Source organism: Danio rerio, chromosome 21 (assembly GCF_049306965.1).
Source record: "Danio rerio strain Tuebingen ecotype United States chromosome 21, GRCz12tu, whole genome shotgun sequence".
Taxonomy (NCBI): Eukaryota; Metazoa; Chordata; class Actinopteri; order Cypriniformes; family Danionidae; genus Danio; species Danio rerio.
In genome coordinates, this window is record NC_133196.1 from 11,116,726 (window position 1) to 11,129,382 (window position 12,657).

The 12,657-nt window shown below is 36.3% G+C and overlaps 1 protein-coding gene across 4 annotated transcripts in view; it reads right to left on the reverse strand.

The window, feature by feature from the left end:
* Positions 1–12,657, reverse strand: part of arhgap24 (Rho GTPase activating protein 24) — a 224,546-nt gene that overhangs the window by 22,961 nt on the left and 188,928 nt on the right. The gene's annotated exons all lie outside the window — the stretch shown is intronic.

A 12,657-nucleotide genomic window follows, 5' to 3' on the forward strand; every position in this document is an offset into this window, starting at 1 on the left:
AGAACTTGGATTGCTTGCAAAACGTCAAAAATGAAAATGATTTCTGTAAAAAACTATTCTATATGGATCAAAGATGACAGGTCAATAACAATAAATAAATAACAACAAAAGAGTAATTGTTCCCCTGTTTTTTTTTTATGTCCTGTTTAATTTTTTCAGATTTAAAAATAATGACGAATACATGGCATTTATCTCCTTTACCTTTATACAAAGAAGACTAAACTAAATTGTCATTCCATTATTATTTATATACCCCCAAAAAATATTTCCATGCAGAATAAGAGTCATTTGAATTTTTAAAGACTATTTAAGGATCAGAGTGGTGATTTAAAACAATAATTTGTCTTTTTAAAACTTTATATATAATAATTATACTTTTAACTACTTTGTATTACCAATTTTTTTTCAGCAAGAAGTTTTTAATACATTAAATTCATGAACATTTTTGTACCATCGCTTCATTCTTTTATATATTTCAATAAGATGAGCTCAAAATAAGTAGGTTATATGAATTAATGTATTTTCTACTTAAATATTTCTGTTAATCTGTTTTTACTTTCAATTTTATTTTGATAAAACATGTTAGAAATACTAATATGTTAAAAAAAGTTATGACACTAAAAACACTAATAAGTTAAAATATGTTACAAAGGTAAACACATTTAAAATATTCCTACGACAAATCTAAAATCACATGTTAATTCAATCTGATTTGACATCTCATCTTTAACCCATATGCAGAACATCCCTTTCTGAATGAACCAAAACCCAAATCTCCAATGGTGCAGCTCTGCACAAGCGATGTCTGTTGACCCTGCAGGTGTGAGATGATGATGATCTGGCTAGAGCACAGGAACAAAAGTAAATAAACTGAATGTAGACATTCCCTTGGCTTCCACTCCTAATGATTTACGCAGAAGAGTAAGTTTCCCACGAAAAAGAATTCGCTTCTATCCAAGTACAAAATCCTGATGGATTTCCTCTGCTTTCGGTGAGTTCTTCTTAGTTTCTCTCGCCTGGATCTCCAGTTGCATTAAATCTTCCTTTTGAATTTGACTTGTCTTTCCGTTCAATGCCAGACAAATAACACCGATAGACAAACGCACACGCTTAACTTCACTTTATCCATCTTCAATGTATCCTGGGTTTTTCCTGCAACCTCATTTAGCAACTGTTCTTTGTGTAGCCACACAAATTTTAACCAACTGAAAATCAAATATCTTCATCTGACAGATTGGATCTATCTCCATACTGTTCTCTGCTCTCATTATATCATCTCATCGCATACCTCTGAGGTTGTATCTTTGTTGTATGGTCTTTTCTTGTCTCCTTTAAATCCTGGTTACAATTTGCACCCTTTGAGATCTTCTCTTGCGCTTTCACCGATCCCCAAAGTCTGTTTTTAGTCCTCAGAGTCATCACACTACACACTAAAGCCGTTCCTCATACATTCGCCATCCTCTGCTAGTCCTTATCTGAGTCTTTTTCCTTTTTTAAGGAAGTCTGGATTCAAAATGGGAGGAGACGAACCACTCCATCCATCCTGACCTGTACTGGAGAGAGTACAACAGGGCCAAAAAAGCCCCCCCCCCTCCTCCTTTCACTCCATCCCCTAAAGTTATTGTTAAAAACCTGCTAAGCTCTGAGCTGTGTAATCGCTTGTTGTGGCTGCTTTGAGCCTTCTGCTCTCATTCCTGCTGTTCACACTGCCGTGTTTTTGTGAACAGTGTTTAAAAATAGATGAGAGTGAATAACTTTCATCCCAGAAGTGTTTATGTTTATTTAATTCATTTCACAACAAGGGATGTACTTTAACCAATGATCCCCATGTCTGTAAATGTACCCAAATTAGCCCAAAGACTAGTTTTCATTGGTGGTCCACTAGCCAGATGCAGTGCTTCCCACAAGTTTGAAATATACTTACGGTAGAAGCTGGATTGAACCACATTTTACCTATAACACAAATAGTTAACTATATGCGACAAACAAAACATATTTAGATTTTTAACACGATTTTTGATTATCATCATCAAGAACATCTTCTTTTCAATGGGTTAAAGTTAAAAAAAATGTTGAAACAAATTTAAAAGAAATCCACTTGTCTCTCTTTTATGCTATTCAGAAGGCATGTGCATCCACTCAACTTGTAAATCTGCTTCTCTCTGTCTCTCATTCAAGTTCAGGTTGCTTTTTTGGCATGACATTTTGTACAGTATTGCCAAAGCATTTTAGATGTATGAAATATGTAATATATTAACATCATCAAATTAATAAAATATACAGCAAATGAGAAATAAATGACAGAAAAAGGAATAAAAAAGGCAATATCTTAAAAAAATTATAACAATTACAAGAATAAAAGGTGTAGATTATTTTGAAAAGACAAATGAGTTGATTGCTTGTTTCTAATGGTGTCCAAATATTCTGCAGCCAATTTAGATGTAACTTTGTCTTCTCCGAGCATTTAGTAAAGGTCTTCTTAGTCGTTTAGATTAAAGAATTGAGAATTTATTGTCTCTGTCGCTCTCATGGTTGTGCGCATAAAATTAACAATAGCTTATAAAACAAAAGCAAAACCAAAGCCTGGGCATTTTAGTAGATTTAGAAACGCCGACCAGATGCAAAAAGCATGTGGGGTGAGCAGTATGACACGGGTAAAGGAGAGAAGATTTTCTACTTCTTAATCGTTCGCGGATGTTTGTTTAAATTGGGTGGATACAAAAAAGTGTAAAAGAATGACATTAATAGCAAAAAATATATCACTAAATATACTTGTGCGGCCTGCCGAAGTAAAGCTTATGTGTGGGAAGCACTGAGATGTTACCAGGGCCATACCAATAAAAATACAAATTCAAACTAAAAAATAATACTCAAATGAATGACAAATAAAACAACAACCACAACAACAATATTCAAAAGCCTACCCTTCAGGCACAGGACGTCAACATGACATCATATTGACGTTGTACCCTAATGTACCCCATTGTCATGCGGATGTTGAGTTTTGTTTAGAAATACAAATCGGGTTGATGTCAGAACCCAACGTCAGGTCGACGTCTATATCCAATTTCCAATCTAAAATCAACCAAATATTAACGTCTAATCATGTTACACCTTGACGTTGTGTGGTTATTACCACTATGACATCTATCAGATGCTGGATTTTTGTCGCTTTTCAACACCCAAACCTAAAATCAACCAAATATCAACGTAATCTGATGTCATAATTGGACGTCAAAATGACGTTGCCCTTAGATGCAGACTAGACATTGAATTTTGGTCACATGACGTCACAACCTAAATCTAACCTAATATTAACGTCTTATGATGTTGTGTGTGTGCTAGGTAGTGTATACAATGTGAATTATTAGGAAGCCATTTCTTAAAATGATACTTAAATGACTTAGAAGATACACATTCTCTAACAGATTGTGGTATCAAATTTCACTGCTTTAAAAGAAAAACAAGCCTGACTGAAAGAAGTTATTTAGTCCTTCCAGCTGATTAGTGGAAACAATTAAACTTAGCTTAGGGTTAGTAACCTATGAAACAAGTATAAAAATAATGAGCTCTAGTTTTGTTTGATTTAGCAAATCTACTGTACGTAGAGAAAAAAGCCACATGGGAAGATTAGACCTGTCAACAGCAGCAAATTATGACTTTAATAAAGGTCCCGTGTTCACGTCTCATATACAGGAGCCTTATGGGGACTGTATGTAGCGTGCCAAAATGACACTCACTTTCCACAATACTTTGTACGCTTTGTTTATATTTGAGAGGAATGATAACCCATATTACAAAATCTAGGCTCTATTGCTTAACTAAAACCAACCCTTCTTTACCCCAGTGGTTTCTTTTTTTTTGCAACTTTACATTACAATTAAGGATGCATGATATATACAGTAGTGGCCGTATTGTTATCGACCGATAAGTTATATTTTTAATCGTGATGTCTTTAAGCCAAAAATTATGTCATATTTTTGTTTGTTAAACCATTTCCATCCTTGCTGCCCGCCACCTTTTTAAAAATTATTTTACAGCTATTATGATTACAGGTATTAAGTCTTTGTCAGTGTTAAGTAACTTTGTTGCTTTTCTAGTTTTATAACGTTCTAGGATTTAAAATAACATCAGTTGTTCACTGTATGTGTTTGCCATTTAATTTTACAATCAAGCTGAAAATGTCAAAATTCTATACACTCACCGTACACATTATTAGGAACACCTGTCCAACTGCTCATTAATGCAAATTTCTAATCAGCTAATAATATGGCAGCAACTCAATGCACTTAGGCATGTAGACATGGTCAAGAAATCTGCTGCAGTTCAAACCGAGCATTAGAATGGGGAAGAAAGGTGATTTAATTGACTGGTTCGAGTTGATAGAAAGGTAACAGTAACTTAAAAACTTACTCATTACAACCAAGGTATTCAGAAGAGCATCTCTGAACGCACAACACATCCAACCTTGAGGCAGATGGGCTACAGCAGCAGAAGACCACACCGGGTGCCACTCCTGTCAGCTAAGAACAGGAAACTGAGGCTACAATTTGCATAGGCTCACCAAAATTGGATAATAGAACATCGGAAAAACGTTGCCTGGTCTGATATGAGTCTCGATTTCTGCTGCACCTTTCTGATGGTAGGGTTAGAATTTGGCATCAACAACATGAAAGCATGGATCCATCCTGCCTTAAATCAATGGTTCAGGCTGGTGGGGGTGTAATGGTGTAGGGGATATTTTTTAGGCACACTTTGTTCCCATTAGTACCAACTGAGCATCATGTCAACGCCACAGCCTACCTGAGTATTGTTGCTGACCATGTCCATCCCTTTCTGACCACAGAGAACCCATTTTCGGATAGCTACCTCCAGCAGGATAACGCGCCATGTCATAAAGCACATATAATCTCAGACAGGTTTCTTAAACATGACAATGAGTTCACTGTACTCAAATGGCCTCCATAGTTACCAGATCAACCCAATAGAGCACCTTTGGGATGAGGTGGAATGGTAGATTTGCATCATGGATGTGCAGCCAAGTCTACAGCAAATGCGTGATGCTATCATGTCAATATGGACTAAAATCTCTAAGGAATATTTCCAGTACTATGTTGAATCTACGAGGATTAAGGCAGTTCTAAAAGCGAGTCCAACCCGGTACTAGTAACATTTTCCTATTAAAGTGGCAGGCGAGTGTATTAGCTTACATTTTAGCTATCAGCCTTCAAATCAAAAGAGCTTCAAATCAAATGAATTCATCAAAGAGATGCAATTCAAATATATATTCTTCTAGAATCTTTAGGTCTTCTAATAGGCTTATAGGGATAGTTCACTCACAAAGGAATATTATGTCATATGTCAGTATGTCCGACGCAATTTCACAGCAATTCGTAACTTTTTGATTTAGTGGCTTATTCGGATGAATTCATATGATCTAATTCATACAATTTAGTACGATTTGCTCATCACCCAATAACGGCTGGGGTTAGGGGTGGGGTTAGGTGCCACACCTCCTTTTTAAAATCGTACATTTTTGTACAACTGAACACGTACGAATATACTTACGTTTCCTCGTGAGATCAGACTGGTAGGTCATATTGTTTTGTTGAGCAAAAAAGAAGCTACATTATATGCTAGAAACCTGTGACCATTTACTCTCTATAGTAGGAAAAACTAATATACTGTAAGTTAAGTAAATAGCGTCTATCACACATACAGACCTTTCCAGAAAATTACCAGCAATTTTCCGGAAAGGTCTGTAGGTGTGAACAGGCCCATTTTGAAAATACCGGTATATTCGTTCTGGCTATTTACCGGAAAGAGAAGTTGTAACATTACCGTTAATTTGCCGAAATGCCGTTCTGTGTGAAAGCAGAAGGAAGATTGCCGAAAAGAGTGTGTGCAAGTCTAGAACGTGCTGACGTGACACGTCTGCTTTAACCAATCAGAACAGTCAGACGCATTCACGTCCGTGTGGTTTATGAGAATAAAATTCTTTTAATATTTTCCCAGACACATTTAGCAGGTAGAACAGGGATGGGCAAACTTGATCCTCGAGGGCCAGTGTCCCTGCAGTGTTTTGTTCCAACACTAGTCAAACACACCTGAACAAACTAATCAGTGTCTTCAAGATTACTTGAACTCTATAGGGAGGTCTGTTTAAATAGGGTTGGAGCTAAACTATGCAGGACACTGGCCCTCCTGGATCAAGTTTGCCCACACCTGAGCTAGAAGTTAGTCAGATAACGTTTATGTGTTCATCTTAATGCCAAAAGTGTAAATAATTAAGATAAGACAATTTGACATATTGACAATAAGATGCTTATGATAAGCCGTTGTTTGTTTACCTTCAAGCTTTGCGTGTGCCCGTGAAACAGCCTGTTAGCGCCAGCACACACACATATCATCTCGATATGCAAAAGTGTTTCTCTATATGGTTTTATCGGAGTTGTTCACAATACTGATCCAACCACAGAGTTTGCAATCTAGTCAAATGTTTACAAATACAAGCCCAGCCGTTTAGAGCTCATATCTGGCTAATGATGTCAGAATTTACCGGTATTTTGGATTGGATGTGTGAACGGTCTTTTTTGAAAAAATTCCGTTAGGTCCTCGCCTGTGTGAACAGCGCTTTTTTGAATTTACCGGTAAAGTCGTTCCGGAAATTTTCCAGATATTTACCGGTCTCACTGTGTGAAAGGGGCTAATGGCTACATCATGTTCAACTGACAAAAAAATTAAAACAACTGAAACAAATATGGAAAACGTAAAATGTGATTAAATTATGGTAGAATATTTCGTTTTAGTCACTTTGAAACCCACAGTGAATACTTTGGACTCTTGAGGATCATTTTTTGTGTTTATTTTTACACCACAATAACTGTTACAACAATTACAATTTAATCTCAGACCATAATTATTGCACATCCCTATAGTCCCACACAGTTCACAGCTAAGTTAATTGAGTTTCTCATGTAGCAGGACTGAACTTTCAGTCGCTCAATACTCTATTAACTCCAAAGAAGTCACTTAAATATCACTGAAAAAGTGTGATCACACTGCAAAAGCCAAATCGGAATACATCTGATACTGATAATCAACAACATCTGTGATGTCACGAGTTGCGTAGATAATGCAGCTGCACACACAAGCTCAAATCAAACAGAAGACGGAGCCGTGAGAGGTCAAGGAGACGAGACTAAAACACACATGCAGACGACTGGGTGGTCGTGAACTCCTACAGTGTGATATTGTACACTGCTTGTCTCGATGACCTTTGACCTGAGGGGTAAATCAGCTGACTGTGGGTGGTAATGTCACTTTCACGAGTACAAATGTGAACACGACACTGGAATCGTAATTCATTTGGTGAAACACTTAATGTATGGACACACTATATTATTGATATTGGTTTTGCGCACAGAATTGTCCGATAAGATCTTAATAAAGAGTCCATTTGTTAAAATGCAAAGAATAGAGTTCACTTAAACACATTTAAAGGTTTAAGCATTGTGAGAGTGAGATTATAAACCAAAAAAGCTACACTCACATTTGGTCAAATATTGTTGGGTTTGTACATATTTTACACAATGTTGGGATTTGACAACCCAGCATATTTTAAAGTGTATTCTAGCCCTATGCACAATATAAAAACTGACTGAACTCTTGAGTAATTATTAAACAACTGATTTAAGAGCTGTTAGTTGAAAGACAGAAGAAAAATGGCAGTTACAACCCAGTAGATTTTTTAGATTTAGGTCGCCAGCATCTAAGGACAATGTTTATTTGACGTCCAATAATGATGTGAAATGATGTTGATATTTTGTTGATTTTAGGTTCTGTTAAAAAGTGACCAAAATCCCAAAAAAACTAAACCTGACAATTATTTGTCAGGTATGGCAACAAAAATTCATTGTCTGGTAGATATCATATTGATAACGTACACACAACATCAAGTTGTAGCATCATTAGATGTTGATATTTTGTTGTTTTTAGGTTGCGTTAAAAAGTAACCAAAATGCAACGTCTGTCGCATTGACCTGACGTTGGGTTCTGATGTCAACTTTCAATTTTCATTTCAATGGGTACAACGTCAATTTGCTGACGTGCTGGAAATGCATGTAAACTACTCTGATGTCAAAATGACATCAGATTGACATCTAACATTGGCATAAAAAACACCTCAAAAATCAATAGTTTTTCTCATGATGGTTAAATGTCAATTTCATGTTGTTTTGACATTAATGTAGACATCATATTGATTTGCATTTTTGCCATTTTTTGATGTCGTTTTGAGGGAAAATTCTAACAAAATTTGAACACAAGAATTTGAAGATGCACATCTGAACATGTTAAATTAATTCATTTTCTTGTCGGCTTAGTCCCTTTATTAATCTGGGGTCGCCACAGGGAAATGGACCACCAACTTGTCCAGCACATTTTTACGCAGCGGATGCCCTTCCAGCCACAACCCAACTCTGGGAAAAATCCACACACACATTTACACACACACTCATGCACTACAGACAATTTAGCTTACCCAATTCACCTGTACCGCATGTCTTTAGACTGTGGTGGAAACCGGAGCACCCGGAGGAAACCCACACAAACGCAAGGAGAACATGCAAACTCCACACAGAAACACCAACTGAGCCGAGGATCGAATCAGCGACCCTCTTGCTGTGAGGCGACAGCACTACCTACTGCGCCACTGCGTCGCCAACATGTTAAATGTACCTTGAAATTAAAATGTACATATCATTTACTCAAGTAGTTTCATATCTATATGGGTTTCTTTTTTCTGTTGAATGCACAAAAAAGATCTTTTGAAAAACTGGTATTTTGTTGGAAACTGTTAGTCACTGAAATCCATAATAATAATAAAAAAACACTACATAAGATAATGGCTTTCTTTTTTTCAAAATCCCTAAAGGTTCAAGAAACTCTCAAGTACTTTTTTGAGATTTTACCAGATTTGTGTGGGCTGAGCATCAATTAAGACAATGTTAGCCCACGTTAGCTTTAATTGTGGAGAGAACTGGATAGTTTTGAGCTTTTGTCAGCTAATTTCATCTTCTAGGTTTCCGTCTGCCTGTCCAGGGATGACGCGTCAGTTTCTAGTTATTATTCATGGACTGAATTTTCTTATTCTATGAGAAGAGCCTGCTTTTTAATTATTCATGAAAGCTCATGCTTTTCAAGGACAGACCTGCCAAGCTGAGAGACCGAGACCGGGCACGGCACGCAGTATATAGCTGTTTATGAAGGGTCGTATGTGTTTGTTTCCATGATCCACGGAGTTTGTTGCATGGTTTTCCCCACAATGCTGTCAGGGTCGATACAGCCAAGCTGTTTGTGTCCAGCAAGCATTTTTGTCGGGAGAGCTGTATGAGAATTCAAGAATGGCGGACTTTGTCTTTTATTAGTTGAGTTTATTACTATTCAGACACATCGTCTGTATCTGTGCTGCTGTATTCACATACTGTGTGTTTAAAATCATACAGATTACCGGCAGGGCTAATGGTTGAAATAGATAGGGCGAGAGACCTGTTGTAAGTCCTCCTCGTTTAGAAAGTTTATATTAACGTGATTGTCTTTCTGTATACATCCATTCATTAATTTTCCTTTGGCTTAGTCTCTATTTCATAGGTCACCACTTATGTGTATATATTATATGAAATTATGAATAACCTATTGTACATGTAGCAGGGCATTAAATTACTTACAGTTTTTTTTGTTTTTTTTGCATTTTAACATTGTAAACTATAAAATCATGGATGGGTTTCACATTTAGTGTCTGATTTTATTTAGTATTTTTTTCAGCCAACTGACAGTTGTTTGCTCCCCTCTTTTTCCCCTGCTCTGCCTGCCTCGCCTACTCCATCCTCTGTTTAGAGAGTTCTACACTCATCATGTATATTTTTTTTTTTAAATTTTGAGGTAGACTTGAACTGACCCTGAAAATATCAGATAATATATATCACATAAAATAAACTCAAACAGGTTCGGAAGAAGAGGAGGGTGAGTAAACAATGGTTGATTTTTTGGAGGGTGAAAACACAGTGTGCCTCAGTGTATTTATATTGTATTTCCAAAAAAAGCCAAACCCTGCGGGGGGAAAGTTGATGCAACATCATGTAGCACAAGCTGTAAAATCCACAACATGTCTCTCCAGGTTTTATACTGTCAGTCTGTGTCACTTGGCTTCAGGCCGAGTTACATGTGGTGATTAGTGCGAACAGTTGAATTCTGCCCACACGTACAGCAGTGTGATCATTCAGACAGACATGAAAGCATGAGCCAGTCTTGAGCTCAGCTTTAAACTCACAATAAATAATGGGCAGTCTAATGAGGTTTCTGCCTGAAAAAATAAGAGCACCTCCAAACATACCCGCACAGCATTGAACAAAATCACTCATTTACATGCTCATAGAGAGACGTCGATGACCAGCAGTAATTAAACCACTTACACCGAGAGTCAATTAAACTGACCCAATGGGCTCTATTTTTGTGTAAAATGAAATCTTTCAATATGTGAATATGCATTCTGTTCTATTTTTCGATGCACTGTGATCCAGACCCACAATCTGAGTTAAAACTACTAGTGATGCACAAATATGGAATTTTTCACCGATGCCAATAACTCTTGGAGATCTCAATATCCGATATATTGACCAATAAATAGAAATATACATTTTTCAACAATTAGTGCATGCTTGCAAAAACAAAACGCAAACACATAAATTAAACCACTGATTTTATCTTACTTTTTTATTTAATTATACTTTTCTGTGGGCAACTTACTTTAATATAAATTTCAAGAATTCACACTTAGCTGATGATTGGTAATAAGCTTGTTTGGCATGCTGTCCTGGGAGAGAGCCCTGAGCTTATAAGATCCTCGAGCTTGGGACTCCTTCCATTAGCAGGGCGAGATGGGAGTTTGAGCTCAGGTAGATTTCGAGAAGTCCCCCAACCTATTCATGGCTATTGGCAGAAATAATATGGCGAAGGATATATAAGGCTTGCTAAGAGCTTGACTTTGATGCCAATTTGGTATGTTCAATTTACTTAGGTTGCGTGTTTTTGGACCATGGAAGGAAACTGGAGAACCTGGGGAAAATGAGCAAGCTCCGCACAGAATTGTCAACTTGTTTAGTAAGGACTTTAACCAGAGACATTCTTGCTGTGAGGCAACAGTGCTAATCACTGGGTTACCGTGTCGCCCATCTAGAAAGGAGGGGGAGTAGGGCTGGGTGAGGGGTGGATTCTTCAAGGCGAAGATACTGAGATAAGAAACTGATTATTTATAGAGAGTTAGCAATCGTCTGATTGGTGAATCAGTGTGGTTAATGAGGGACCAGCCGTGAACAATCATAAGCACATGAATCTATCCAAATTAGTTTAGAAATAAACTTCACAAAATCTACTGCCTGGCAAAAATAAATGCATAAACAAAGCAACCAAGTCACTGAAAAATTACCAAAATCAAAATTATCATAATTTTTTATCAATAAAAATGATCAGCTTAAAGATAATGGAATAATTTAGGTATCAGAGCGATAATGATAAAATTTAAAATAGCATTTATTGGCCAATATATCGCCGATATATCGTGTGTCCTCAAAACCCACAGCAAATTATTCAAATGAAATCATTCATTTAATCTTTGGCTGTCAATTCTCTTTATTATTAACCAATTAAAATGTACTTAAAACCGGTATGCAAATTTTATACCAGTTTTTTTTTTAAAACAACATAAATATTGAAAAGTTTTCAATCAAGATGAATTCATTTTAGAAGCATAATTGTCCATTTCCAAATTAAAAAGTGATCGTTTTATTTAAGCAAACTTCAGTACAAACAGTGTGTTAGATATAGTTCATAATATCAACAATACAAAAACTTGTTAGACTATTTGCCGTTTTTGTCTTTGAGTAACTGAATCATTTACGACAGATTAATTCACAACAGTTTTTCATTAACCCTTTGTAATGTATGATCACACTGGTGTGATCAGTCTTGGCTTGCCTCTGGAGTTTGAAATAGCAAATTATTTGGCTATCATACACTTAGACCCACATAAGTTCTAGTTAAACATAACTTTATGGCTGATGATCTATAGAGACGGCAATAATATGTCATTTTTAGATATAATCGGATTAAGTGCTTTATTCACAATATATACACACTGTTTAGGTTACTAGAACAATTTCTTTATTCTTCTCCCACTTACTTTCATCTATATTTGGAGAGGTTGATGAATTGACATGTTGTAAATCCAGCAGCTCTAATCTCTCCCCCGCAGTGCAGACTAACACGGCAGCACCCATCATATTTGATATCCTATATCGTATCATATTATCATAGATATTATCATCATTTTTAAGCTGTTTAAATGATGAAATACAAGTTGTTGCAGATACATATCAATCTGAATATCAGAAAATAAATGATATAATTAGGATATGAATATTTCAGTATTTCAATATTTTTGTAAATATTTGCAGAAAGGGGGAAAACAAATAAATATGGTTAAATTACTGGGGCTGCTGTTTTTCACATGATATACTTGACACTTTGTAATGGAAACTTTACAGCGATGAGTTCTCATGCAGCGATGAGTACTCATGCAAGGTTTGTTAGCAGAAGTAC